The sequence below is a fragment of the Hyperoodon ampullatus genome (assembly GCF_949752795.1).
Source record: "Hyperoodon ampullatus genome assembly, chromosome: 1".
NCBI lineage: Eukaryota > Metazoa > Chordata > Mammalia > Artiodactyla > Ziphiidae > Hyperoodon > Hyperoodon ampullatus.
In genome coordinates, this window is record NC_136914.1 from 134,974,088 (window position 1) to 134,987,314 (window position 13,227).

The following is a 13,227-nucleotide window of genomic DNA, read 5'->3' on the forward strand; positions in this document are numbered from 1 at the left end:
CGATCCACAACTACTGAGCCTGCATGCCTAGAGCTCATGCTCAGCAACAAGAGAAGCCACCACAATGAGAAGCCCACGCACCGCATGGAAGAGTAGCCCCCGCTCGCAGCAACTAGAGAAAGCCTGCACCGCGCGCAGCAACAAAGACCCAACTCAGCCAAAAATAAATAAATAAACAAATTAATTAATTAATTAAAGGAATAGAACATTTCACTAAACTGGGTAAGATTTTGACTGGCAAAATCAAATGTAAATAATTTACTTAGAAAACAAAGATGTTTATAGGGACTGGGCAGCATGTATACAGTATTTTTTTTTTTGCGGTACGCGGGCCTCTCACTGTTGTGGCCTCTTCCATTGCGGAGCACAGGCTCCGGATGCACAAGCCCAATGGTCATGGCTCACGGGCCCAGCCACTCCGTGGCACGTGGGACCTTCCCGGACTGGGGAGCAAACCCGTGTCCCCTGCATCGGCAGGCAGGCTCTCAACCACTGTGCCACCAGGGAAGCCCATGTATACAGTATTTTTTACACTGAAATATAGATCATTAAAATCTGAATTTAAGATTTTCTCAATGTATTATACTTTACTTAGACTCTATCAACTAGCTGGAAATCATGAAAATTGCCTTATAAACTGCAATGTATTAATTCAAATATTTTCATCAATATGCTAATATATTAGCTATTTTCTAAAACACTAAGAAATTGTTACAGACACACATCTCAGTGCCATAACTTTCTCAAGGACTACTTGTTAGCTTATATTTCTGCTTTGGATCATGGATAATGAAGACATGTTTAAAAACTACCAGGCAGTGTAAATTGAAGCTATGCAAAGACATACGATTCACTGAATTTAATGGACTTTCTGTTAAAAAAAAGAGAGAGACAAATATATTTTACAGCTCACTAGAAATTATGTAATACTCTATGATATTAACAGTCACAAATATAATGTACCTCAGGAAATACAGTCAGAAAATAAAAGAATAATAATAACACTTTTATGATTATGTAGAATAGAAGGCAACACTTTTTAAATTAGAAAATGGTTTCTTTTTTATTTTTATTTTTTGAACTAGGATATTTACACCTTAGAAAATCATACTTTCCTCAAAGAAAAACCAAATAATTATTTACATATATAGAAATGTTTTCTCTGTCCTTCAACCTGTTAAAATTTCTTTAAATCTATAGATACTAACATATGCTTTAAATATATTATACTGAAAAATAGAGATTAGCTATAGGAAATTGATACCTTAAAATTAATCTTCCAATTCTATTTGTGCTATCTAATATACCTTAGTTTTAGGTTTGCTTTGTTTTGTTTTTCATGTGTGTGTGTGGTATGTGTGTGTTTTTTCATCCTTGTAGTAACTCAAGAACCATGAGGTCACGAAAAGATATGGATATATAGATATATAGGTTTAGGTATTTGATTAGATAGGTGTAGATAGGTATATATATAGATAGGTAGATGGATAAATAGCTGTAGATATAGGGACACACATATACGCATAAATATACATACATCTCTATATAAACACCTATGTATATACGCACATAAATCTTTTTCTCAGTGTCACTGCAATTAGGGATTAATTTCTCCGCTTTACATTGATCAAATATATGCTGTTTAGCAATAGTAAAACCTAAAAAAAAAAAACTTTACTGTTTATAAGACAACTCAAAATTTATTCTAACTCAGTGCTATAACATCAAGTAAAATGATTTCTTTCATTTTTCTATTTTAGTAAGATATAATTTTTAAAATTTTCTGAGGCTAGAGAGTTACAATACCATAAACCATAAAAGGATCATTTTCCCACAATAGCTATGCCAAAATTGCATGAAAACTGAGGCTTAGGATAATGCATGCATTCTGAAAGGTGACATGAGAAATCTGGTCATTTAATCAAGACCATCCCCCAGAGTTGATTTCATAACTATCTTTGTGTTTGCTCTAAAATGTCTTGGGTAAAAGAGCAAGAAAAAATAAGGGATATCTGCTACCACCATAGCAACTTAGTAGGAACTCAATTTCTGTTGGCATGTGACTTGATCTGCAACTTGAATATAGGTGTTGGAATGGTAAGGAATGAGCAAGAGAAAAGTAAAGAAAAGGTGAGTTTTTGGGATACAAAAATAAGTATAAATAAATAAAAATAGACTGTTTTAATGTTTTCATAGTTTGACAACCAAAGTGCAGGGTTAGGGGTCGGAAAGGTGAGACCTTCAGCCATACACAGTGAAGGTAGAGCTGGACCACATACACACTTTCTAGTTGTACCCCTGCAAACTTTGCTCGAGTCCTAATATTTACATTATGTTATTTATGTTGCATTAAAACCACTTCATTCTCCAAATTTTCTTCTGAGAAAAATCAGTCCTGAAAAGGAATATCAGATTTAGCAATGCCAAGTAGGCACAAGGAAAGTGAATTTAATCACCAAAAGAAACTGAGAGACAAGGCAGGTTCTTCACAGATGTGAGAAGCTATGAAGCTTATTTTGGTGGCCTTGTACACCTACCTCCTCATTTCCTGTATTTTTCTCAAAGACACTGACCACGTGTACTGTTCCATAGTTTTGCTTCCAGCATTGCCACACTCAAAGGCATTTCCAACCCTTTTCAAATCCATTACTTTGTTCCTGATTTTTTTTTCTTTTCTCTCACCATGGCTTTGTTAGGTTAGTGTGACTAAAAATATCACAGTATTTTGGATATTTCCATTTTACCAGAGTACTCCTTAAAAAGTAGAAGTATAATTTGTCTTGTTACAGGTTGCAAAATATTTGTAGAAGCTTAGTACATACTTCCCATTGTAGCTTTGTACATACTTCCCATTGTTTATCAAGCACATTATGAAATGCTAGAAGCCCCTCTAACACTAAGCCATCCCCCTACTAAAATTGCTGGTCACGGTGTTTGAAGTATCTGCTTGACAGTCTTCACAGGTATCTTTTATGTGTACTTGTACCTAACATTATTCTTATCACCACAATATCAGACTAAGCTAATTTACTTCATTGTTGAATATGTTCCCTATATCCTTGTATAGTTACAATTGAAGTGAGACTTCACCAGCCATGACTGTCAAATTTAAGAAAAAGACATTAAAAGAGAGCTTTGTCTTCTAGCCTTCATATAATTATTTCATTCAGTTGACATCACAGTAATGGAAAAGCATTAGATAGTTTTAATTAAAGGAATAATATGGCATAATTTTATGCTTAAAACTATCTGTCAGGCTGCTTTATAGATATGGACAAAGATCAGACTGTAAGAGAAAGTGGGGGTGGGTATATAATTTAGGAGCCTAAGAAAATAGCCCAAGGAAATAGTTATAGTAGCTTGAAATAAGGTTGTGTCAATGGCAGTACTGAGAGGGTCTATACTTGGGGATATTTTTAAGTGGTAGGACCAGTAGATCTTTTAAGTTAACTTTATATCTTTTATTTGGGGAGATGACAAGGATGATTTCTAAGTCTGGGTAGCTGGATAGATAAATCTAGCATTTAGTAATATGAGGAAGAATTGGGTAGAAGCAAATTTAGGAGTGAGCTATAAAAATCCATGGTTCTGTTTATTTCATGTTAAGTTTGAGATACCTTTTAGACACCCAAATGGAGATTTCACATGGGTTTATATGTCAGGTACTGCAATCAATATCTGTGTTAAAAAGAGAGATTTTGGAGTTAATATGTATAAAACTGGTATGTTAATTTATGGGAAAAATGAACTATCCCAGGGAAAAAATGTGGAATAAAAAAATAATGAAGACGGAGATTCACCCATACTAAGGTTACTGAAGGCTGACTTAGATGCAAACTGAACATAAGTCATAGGCATTGGTGAGTTTAGTGTGAGAATTTTCAGTGGAATTATGAGAAGGCACACCTTCTTGGACACTAGAGAAGAGAATATCAGGTACAGTTGGAGACAATTAGGCAGATGACTTTTTGTTTTAAGCAAAATATGATGTTACAGGGAGTAGATAAAGGAGTTAAAATGAAATGAATGGAAAATTTACTTACACTAAAATGTATTCAGTGTAATATAACCAATAATAATACATGTTTTTATATAAAAGTTACTGATAAAATAGATGAGAAATTAATAATTGAAGAGAAATGAGATAATTATAAAGCAAAATTATTTATATGTTTAAGAGGAAATGAGGAAGAATTTAGTCTAGCAAGAGCCGACTTCAAGTACGGTGATTGCAGTAGAGATGGCGGCAGCTGGACTTACTGAAGATCAATTTTAGAGTTAGAGGCAATACAACTTGTAGAAATATGCATTACGAGGTGTGATGACAAGGCAGAAATTCAGGATGAGCCAGAATGACTTTACAAAGGAGAGAGGTTACTTGTTGCAAAGAATATGGTTTTGGCTCCAGAAAGATTTCCATCCTCACAGAATTTTAAAATTGCCTCTGATAGTCAGAGGAGTTGACCCTAATGATCTCAGCTTGAAGCACTGAAGAGAGTGGTTTTCAAGGTCTTTCTAGAAACTTCTGTAGTTAGCAAAAATCTGAGATTGTAACAGCCTTCATTGACAGTCTCAGGGCTCACTTGAGCCTCGTCCACACAAAGGGCTCCAGCCACCCTCAATGAACTAATGGCTTCTGCTTCACTGCCACATTCTAAAACTTGCAGGACTTGCTCTCCTTGGCTAAGTCTAGCACAAAACATACAGAGAAAAGGATTCTGTAACATTTGAAGCCAAATAAAAGAATGGTAGTATTATGGAGTTGACTATAGAAAATCCAGCACATAAGTAATTTAAACATCTGTTTAAATTGTTAAACATAATTTAAACATCTGTTTCTGAGGTAGCATTTAGGCCATGAGAATGAGAGATTTCTAGGAAGAGAGAGAAGAATAAGAGGTGTAGAGAAGAGCAGTAAAGAATGAGCCTTTAGATAGAGTAGACTAGGAGTAGCCAGCAAATTAGCTTAAAATAAGTAGCCAGTGAGTTGGGAAGAAATCAATAATTTAATTGATTACACAGAATACAAGAGAAAATGTTTGTTTCTTGACGGTGGAGCAGACTGTCATTTCTAAAACTACTGGAAGTTATTAAGACAAGGATAGAGAAGTGTTGATTATTTTGACCAACAGCGAAATAGTGGCCTAAAAAAATAATTTCAGTGATGGAATTAGGACATAAGCCAGAGAGCACTGGAATTAGAAAATTGATCATGAGTAAGTGTAGTCACAAAATATGAAGTGGTTGTTTGATTTTTTTCTAGGAGAAAACTGGGAAAGAAGCTATAGTTGCATAGAGGGTCAGAAAGATCGTTATTACATATTAGATCTTAGATGACTCAAATATGTTTGTATGTTATTAGGAATAAGACCTTTGAAAGAAAGAAAATTGATGCCAAAGGAATGAGATAGAATATTATAAATGGATTCCTTGAGAAATTGAGAATTGAAGGGCTTAGCTACAAATGTTATAAACTTAGGTTCAATGAGAAATTGCTATGTGAATGGCATGACCTAGAGAAATCTATTCAAGTTCAGATATTCAGTAAGCCCGACCTCTCCTTCCTGCATGTGGATATGGGAGACGCCTGTAAAGATAGTTCAGAATAATGGAACAAATTCTACTCACTCTAATATATTCAGTCCCTTTTTAACCCTGTTATTTACAGTAGAGTTTCTCAGTGAGGATATTGCACAAAATTGCATGAGTTTTAGCTAGAGATATTGTGAGAGATGATGACTGAAAAATAAAATTTTTTTTTTAGTTTCACATACTGCAAAATGTAAGAGCTTGCCCTAGTGGACTTTGACTAAGCAGGTTTTTTAGCAATTCTGATGAAAATCTTTCAGTTTCCTTTGGCAGTGCACAGTAGGTAGGGACCATGTTCATTTGCTGAGTCATTTCTCAGAATTTGACCAGAGAAAGATGTGGCAGCTGATTTTTGTTAAACTCTGTCTTGAACAGAGGGGAAAACAAGTCAGCTGATGATGTCATGCCCTCCCTCCTTCCCCTGACCTCTTTTATTTGCCACCAACTGACTCACAAGAGCAAACAAACTCTACTGCGGTCATAGAAAATTCAAGTATGGTTTCATTATAAAAAATGACTTGTTTTATGTTCCTCAACTCAGCTCTCCCATAGTGCTTTGCTGTTCTTAATGTTGGAAAGTGTGGATTGTATAAGTTAGACATATAAGCTAAAACTCTCATATGTATGTGGTTTTCTCATTTAGTTTTATATAATGCTAATGCCTTTCTGTTTTATGTTTGATTACTGTTTGTGTTTTACAAAGACATCTGATGGTTCAATGTTGCAATTTTTGAAGATGAGGTAGATTTTAGAAGAGGAAGATTCTAAGCCTAGGCTTACAGGTAATACTGATGAGGTTAATAGTGAAGGACTACAATCTTCTGAGTTATTTCTGTAGAACAAAAAGGGATACATACAAAGATAGATCTTTACAATGAAAGCTAATGATCAGGGAATTTTATGTATGCTCTGAATCTAAGTTATCCTTTTCTATTTTGCAAAATTGAAAACACATTTATCTAAAATCACCGTCATTTAACAAGCAAATGTACAGATTATTTTTATTTTTTTAAATTTTATTGGAATATAGTTGATTTACAATGTTGTATTAGTTTCAGATGTACTAACACTTCAGGTGTACTAACACAAAGTGAATCAGTTATACATATACATATATCCACTCTTTTTCCTTTCTTTTTATATTATTTTCCCATGTAGGCTATATTAGAGTATTGAGTAGAGTTCCCCATGCTATACATCAGGTTATTATTTGTTATCTATATTATATGTAGTAGTGTGTATATATCAGTCCCAATATCCCAATTTATCCCTCCCCACCCTTATCCTCTGGTAACCATCAGTTTGTTTTCTACATCCATGACACTACTTCTGTTTTGTAAATAAGCTCATTTGTACCCTTTTTTTTAGATTCCACATATAAGCCATATCATATGATATGTCTTTCTGTGTCTGACTGACTTCACCGAGTATGACAATCTCTAGGTCCATCCATGTTGCTGCAAATGCCATTATTTTGTTCTTTTCTATGGCTAAGTAATATTCCATTGTATATATGTACCACATCTTCTTTGTTCATTCTTCTGTTGATGCACATTTAGGTTGCTTCCATGTATTGGCTATTGTAAATAGTGCTGCAAAGAACATTGGGGTGCTTGTATCTTTGAATTATAGTTTTCTCCATGTACATGCCCAAGAGTGGGATTGTTGGGTCATATGCTAGTTCTATTTTTAGTTTTCTAAGGAACCTCCATAATGTCCTCCATAGTGGCTGTACCAATGTCCGTCCCCACCAACAATGTAGGAGGGTTCCCTTTTCTCCACAACCTTTCCAGCATTTACTGTTTGTAGATTTCTTGTTGATGGCCATTCTGACTGGTGTGAAGTGATGCCTCATTGTAGTTTTGACTGCATTTCTCTAATAATTAGTCATGTTGAGCATATTTTCATGTGCTTTTTGGCCATCTGTATGTCTTCTTTGGAGAAATGTCTATTTACATCTTCTGCACATTTTTTGATTTGATTATTTGTTTCTTTGATATAGAGCTGCATGAGTTTTTGTATATTTTGGAGATTAATCCCTTGTCAGTTGCTTTGTTTGCAAATATTTTCTCCCATTCTGAGGGTTGTCTTTTTGTTTTGTTTTTGATTTCCTTTGCTGTGCAAAAGCTTTTAAGTTTCATTAGGTCCCATTTGTTTATTTTTGTTTTTATTTTCATTACTCTAGGAGGAGGTTCAAAAAGGATCTTGCTGTGATTTATGTCATAGAGTGTTCTGCCTATGTTTTCCTCTAAGAGTTTGATAGTGTCTGGCCTTATATTTAGGTCTTTAATCCATTTTGAGTTTATTTTTGGGTATGGTGTTAGGGAGTGTTTAATTTCATTCTTTTACATGTAGCTGTCCAGTTTTCCCAACACCACTTATTCAAGAGACTGTCTCTTCTCCACTGTCTATTCTTGCCTCCTTTGTCATAGATTAGGTGACCATAGGTGCGTGGGTTTATCTCTGGCCTTTCTATCCTGTTCCATTGATCTAAATTCTGTTTTTGTGCCAGTACCATACTGTCTTGATTACTGTATCTTTGTAGTATAGTTTGAAGTCAGGGACCCTGATTCCTCCAGCTCCATTTTTCTTTCTCAAGATTGCTTTGGCTATTCGGGGTCTTTTGTGTTTCCATACAAATTGTAAAATTTTTTTGTTCTAATTCTGTGAAAAATACCACTGGTGATTTGATAGGGATTGCATTGAATCTGTAGATTGCATTGGGTAGTATAGTCATTTTCACAACATTGATTCTTCCAATCCAGGAGCATGGTATATCTCTACAACTGTTTTTGTAATCTTTGATTTCTTTCATCTGTACCTTGTAGTTTTCTGAGTGCAGGTCTTTTGCCTCCTTAGGTAGATTTATTCCTAGGTATTTTATTCTTTTGGTTGTGATGGTAAATGAGATTTTTTCTTTAATTTATCTTTCTGATCTTTCATTTTTAGTGTATAGGAATGCAAGACATTTCTTTGTATTTAATTTTGTATCCTACAACTTTATCAAATGCATTGATTAGCTCTAGTAGTTTTCTGGTGGCATCTTTAGGATTCTCTATGTATAGTATCATGTCATCTGCAAACAGTGGCAGTTTTACTTCTTCTTTTCCAATTTGGATTCCTTTTATTTCTTTTTCTTCTCTAATTGCCATGGCTAGGACTTCCAAAACTATGTTGAACAATAGTGGCAAGTGTGGACATCCTTGTCTTGCTCTTAATCTTAAAGGAAATGCCTTCAGCTTTTCAACTTTGAGAATGAGGTTTGCTGTGGGTTTGTTGTATATGGGCTTTATTATGTTGAGGTAGGTTCCCTGTAGGCCCACTTTCTAGAGAGTTTTTATCATAAATTGGTGTTGAATTTTGTTGAAAGCTTTTTCTGCATTTGTTGATATGATCATATGGTTTTTATTCTTCAACTTGTTAATATGATGTATCACATTGATTGATTTGAATATATTGAAGAAACCTTGCATCCCTTGGATAAATCCCACTTGATCACGGTGTATGATCCTTTTAATGTGTTGCTGGATTTGGTTTGCTAGTATTATTTTGAGGATTTTTGCATCTTTGTTCATCAGTGATATTGGCCTGTAGTTTTCTTTTTTGGTGATATCTTTGTCTGGTTTTGGTACCAGGGCTGGTGACCTTGTAGAATGAGCTTGGGAGTGTTCATTCCTCTGCAATTTTTTGGAAGAGTTTGAGAAGGATGGGTGTTAGCTATTCTGTAAATGTTTGATAGAATTCACCTATGAGCCATCTGGTCCTGGACTTTTGTTTATTGGAAGATTTTTAATCAGTTTCAATTTCATTACTTGTGATTTTTCTGTTCATATATTCTATTTCTTCCTGGTTCAGTCTTGGAAGTTTATACCTTTCTAAGAATTTATGAGTTTCTTCCAGGTTATCTATTCTATTGGCATATAGGTGCTTGTAATAGTCTGTTTTGGTCCTTTGTATTTCTGCTGTGTCAGTTGTAACTTCTCCTTTTTAATTTTAATTTTATTGATTTGAGTCCTCTCCATTTTTTTCTTGATGAGTCTGGCTAAAGGTTTATCAATTTTGTTTATCTTCTCAAAGAACCAGCTTTTAGTTTCATCAGTCTTTGCTATTGTTTTTTTCATTTCTATTTCTTTTATTTCTGCTCTGGTCTTTATGATTTCTTTCATTCTACTGTCTTTGGGTTTTGTTTGTTCTTTTTCCAGTTGCTTTAGGTATAAGTTTAGGTTGTTTATTTGAGATTTTTCTTGTTTCTTGAGGTAGGATTGTATTGCTATAAACTTCCCTCTTAGAATTGTTTTTGCTGCATCCCATAGGTTTGGGGTCATTGTGTTTTCATTGTCATTTGTTTCTAGGGTTTTTTAAATTTCCTTTTTGATTTCTTTAGTGACCTCTTGGTTATTTAGTAACATATTGTTTAGCCTCCATGTGTTCGTGTTTTTTACAGTTTTTTTTCCTGTAATTGATTTCTAATCTCATAGTGTTGTGTTTGAAAATGATGCTTGATATAATTTCAATTTTCTTAAATTCACTGAGGCTTGATACGTGACCCAAGATGTGGTCTATCCTGGAGAATGTTTCCTGTGCACTTGAGAAGAAAGGGTATTCTGCTGCTTTTGGATGGAATGTCCTATAAATATCAATTAATTTTATCTGGTCTAATACATCATCTAAGGCTTGTGTTTCCTTATTAATTTTCTGTCTGAATGATCTGTCCTTTGGTATAAGTGGGGTGTTAAAATCCCCCACTCTTATAGTGTTTCTGTTGATTTCCTTTTTTTACGGAAGTTAGCATTTGTCATATGTATTGAGGTGCTCCTATATTGGGTGCATAAGTAGTTATAATTTTTATATCTTCTTCTTGGATTGATCCCTTTATCATTGTGTAGTGTCCTTCCTTGTTTCTTGTAGCAGTCTTATTTTAAAGTCTATATTGTCTGATATGAGTATTGCTACTCCAACTTTCTTTTGACTTCCATCTTCATGGAGTATCTTTTCCCATCCTCTCACTTTCAGTCTGTATGTGTCCCTAGGTCTGAAGTGGGTCTCCTGTAGAAAGCATATATACAGGCCTTGTTTTTGTATCCTTTCAGACAGTCTATGTCTTTTTGTTAGAACATTTAATCTATTTACATTTAGGGAAATTATCGATAGGTATGTTCCTACTGCCAATTTTCTTAATTGTTCTGGGTTTGTTTCTGTAGGTTTTTTTTTTCTTCCCTTTCTCTTTTGTTCTCTTCTCTTTCTTGCCTAGAGAAGTTCCTTTAGCAACTGTTGTAAAGCTGGTTTGGTGGTGCTGAATTATCTTAGCTTATGTATGTCCGTAAAGCTTTTGATTTCTCCATTGAATCTGAATGAGAGCTTTGCTGGGTAGAGTATTCTTAGTTGTAGTTTTTCCCCCTTCATCACTATAAATATATCCTACTACTCCCTTCTGACCTGCAGAGTTTCTGCTGAAAAATCAGCTGATAACCTTATGGCAATTCCGTTGTATGTTATTTGTTACTTTTCCTTTGTTACTTTTAATATTTTTTTCTTTGTATTTATTTTTTGTTAGTTTGATTAATATGTGTCTCAGTGTGTTCCTCCTTGGGTTTATACTGTATGAGACTCTCTGTGTTTCCTGGACTTGGGTGACTATTTCCTTTCCCGTGTTAGGGAAGTTTTTGACTATAATCTCTTCAAATATTTTCTCAGACCCTTTCTCTTTTTCTTCTTCTTTTGAGACCTCTATAATTCAAATGTTTGTGCATTTAATGTTGTCCCAGAGGTCTCTGAGACTGTCATCAATTCTTTTCATTCTTTTTTCTTTATTCTGCTCTGTGGCAGAGATTTCCACCATTCTATCTTCCAGGTCAATTATCCATTCTTCTGCCTCAGTTATTCTGCTATTGATTCCTTCTAGTGTATTTTTCATTTCAGTTATTTTCTTGTTCATCTCTCTTTGTTTGTTCTTTAGTTCTTTTAGGTCTTTGTTAAACTTTTCTTGTAACTTCTCATTCCATCCCTCCATTCTGTTTCTGAGATCTTTGATCATCTTTACAATCATTACTCTGATTTCTTTTTCAGATAGATTGCCTAGCTCCTCTTCATTTAGTTGTTCTTGTAGGTTTTTATCTTGCTCCTTCATCTGCAACATATTTCTTTGTCTTCTTATTTTGTCAGACTTAGTGTGTTTGTGGTCTCCATCCCACAGGCTGCAGGACTGTAGTTCCTCTTGCTTCTTGTGTCTGTCCCTTGGTGGGTGAGGTTGGTCCAGAAGCTTGTGCTGTTATCCCCTTGATAGGGGGTTTGATTGGTGTTGTTGTGACCAGAGCCTGCCCTTGATATTGAGCGGAGCCTCCCCTTTGCTTTGTAGTTGTCACTGCCCTGTCAGGGACTGGGTCTGCTCCCTAGTTGTTGGAGTAGGAGCCCCCAGATCTGTTTCTTTGCTTTGATTCTGATCTGTGGTGCAAGGTATGTGGGATTGGAGCATTCCCACTGGGGGAGGAGCCACTGAGTTTTCCACCATTGGAGGTGTTCGCCTGTGAATGTGCTCTGTTGTGTCCCCTTTTGCATGTTGTGTGGCTCACAAAGTACACTGTTGTTGGCACTGCTCTAAGTCCCCACCTTAGCTGTGGGTATGCCAGCAATTGGCCCCTGGTGACTCTGAGGCATTGTATTCAACCTGCAACCAGTGCAGGTTCACTGCGGTCAAGTCCCAGTACTGCAGTAGTCGTGCACCTGGACTTGTTTGAGGTACCTCAAACTCCAGTCTGACCCTACCCCCACGTGAACATGCCCAAAGAGCCACAGCTGCTAAAGCCAGACCTGTCCTGTTGCAAAAGCACTGGTTGTCCTTTCGGATGTTTTGCAGGTGCTGAAATTAGGAAGCCATCAGCGGAGGGGTAACTCCATAGTTCACTCAGCCACAAGGAGAGATTTCAGCTCTTCTTCCTTAGTCACATATTCCCGGGGCTTAGCTGTGGTTTCAGCCCCAATTTCCTACTCGGGGAGCTATCTGTGCCATCCCGGGACAGTGGTGTGAGTCCCAGCACCCACTGATAGGTTTCTTAGTAGCAAGATGTTTCTGCATGCTCTGGAGACAGCAGGGTGGTTTCTGGCACCCACTGATGGATTTTCCAGTTGTGGAAGCTATCTGCACTCTCCAAGGACAGCAGGGCGTGTTCCAGTACCCACTGGCAGATTCTCAAGTAACAAGAATTTTCTGTACAACTCCCAGGACCGCAGGGGAAGGTCCTGGTGCACATTGATGGATTTCCTAGTAGGGTGAGTTATCCACGCCCTCTTGGTACAGCAGCATGAGTTTCAGCACCCTCTGATGGATTTCTGAGTTGTGGAAGCTATCTGGCCCTCCAGGACAGCATAGGCAGGTCCTTGGGCCTGCTGGTGGAATTCCCAGTGTCTGATTATTTTTTAATAAAATATTTTATTTTATTTTTGTAATCTCAGAAAAATTGTGATTTCATTGTTTAAAAAATATCACATTTGTTGAAACAGCTCAGGAAATACATTTATTGGCAGAAGTTATTACACAGAAAACGGTAAATCATGCACTTGGTGAGAATCTAACAATGAAGAATGTAAAATTATGGTGAATAAAATTCTAGGACAAGATGAAATATTTCTGCTCTCAACAAC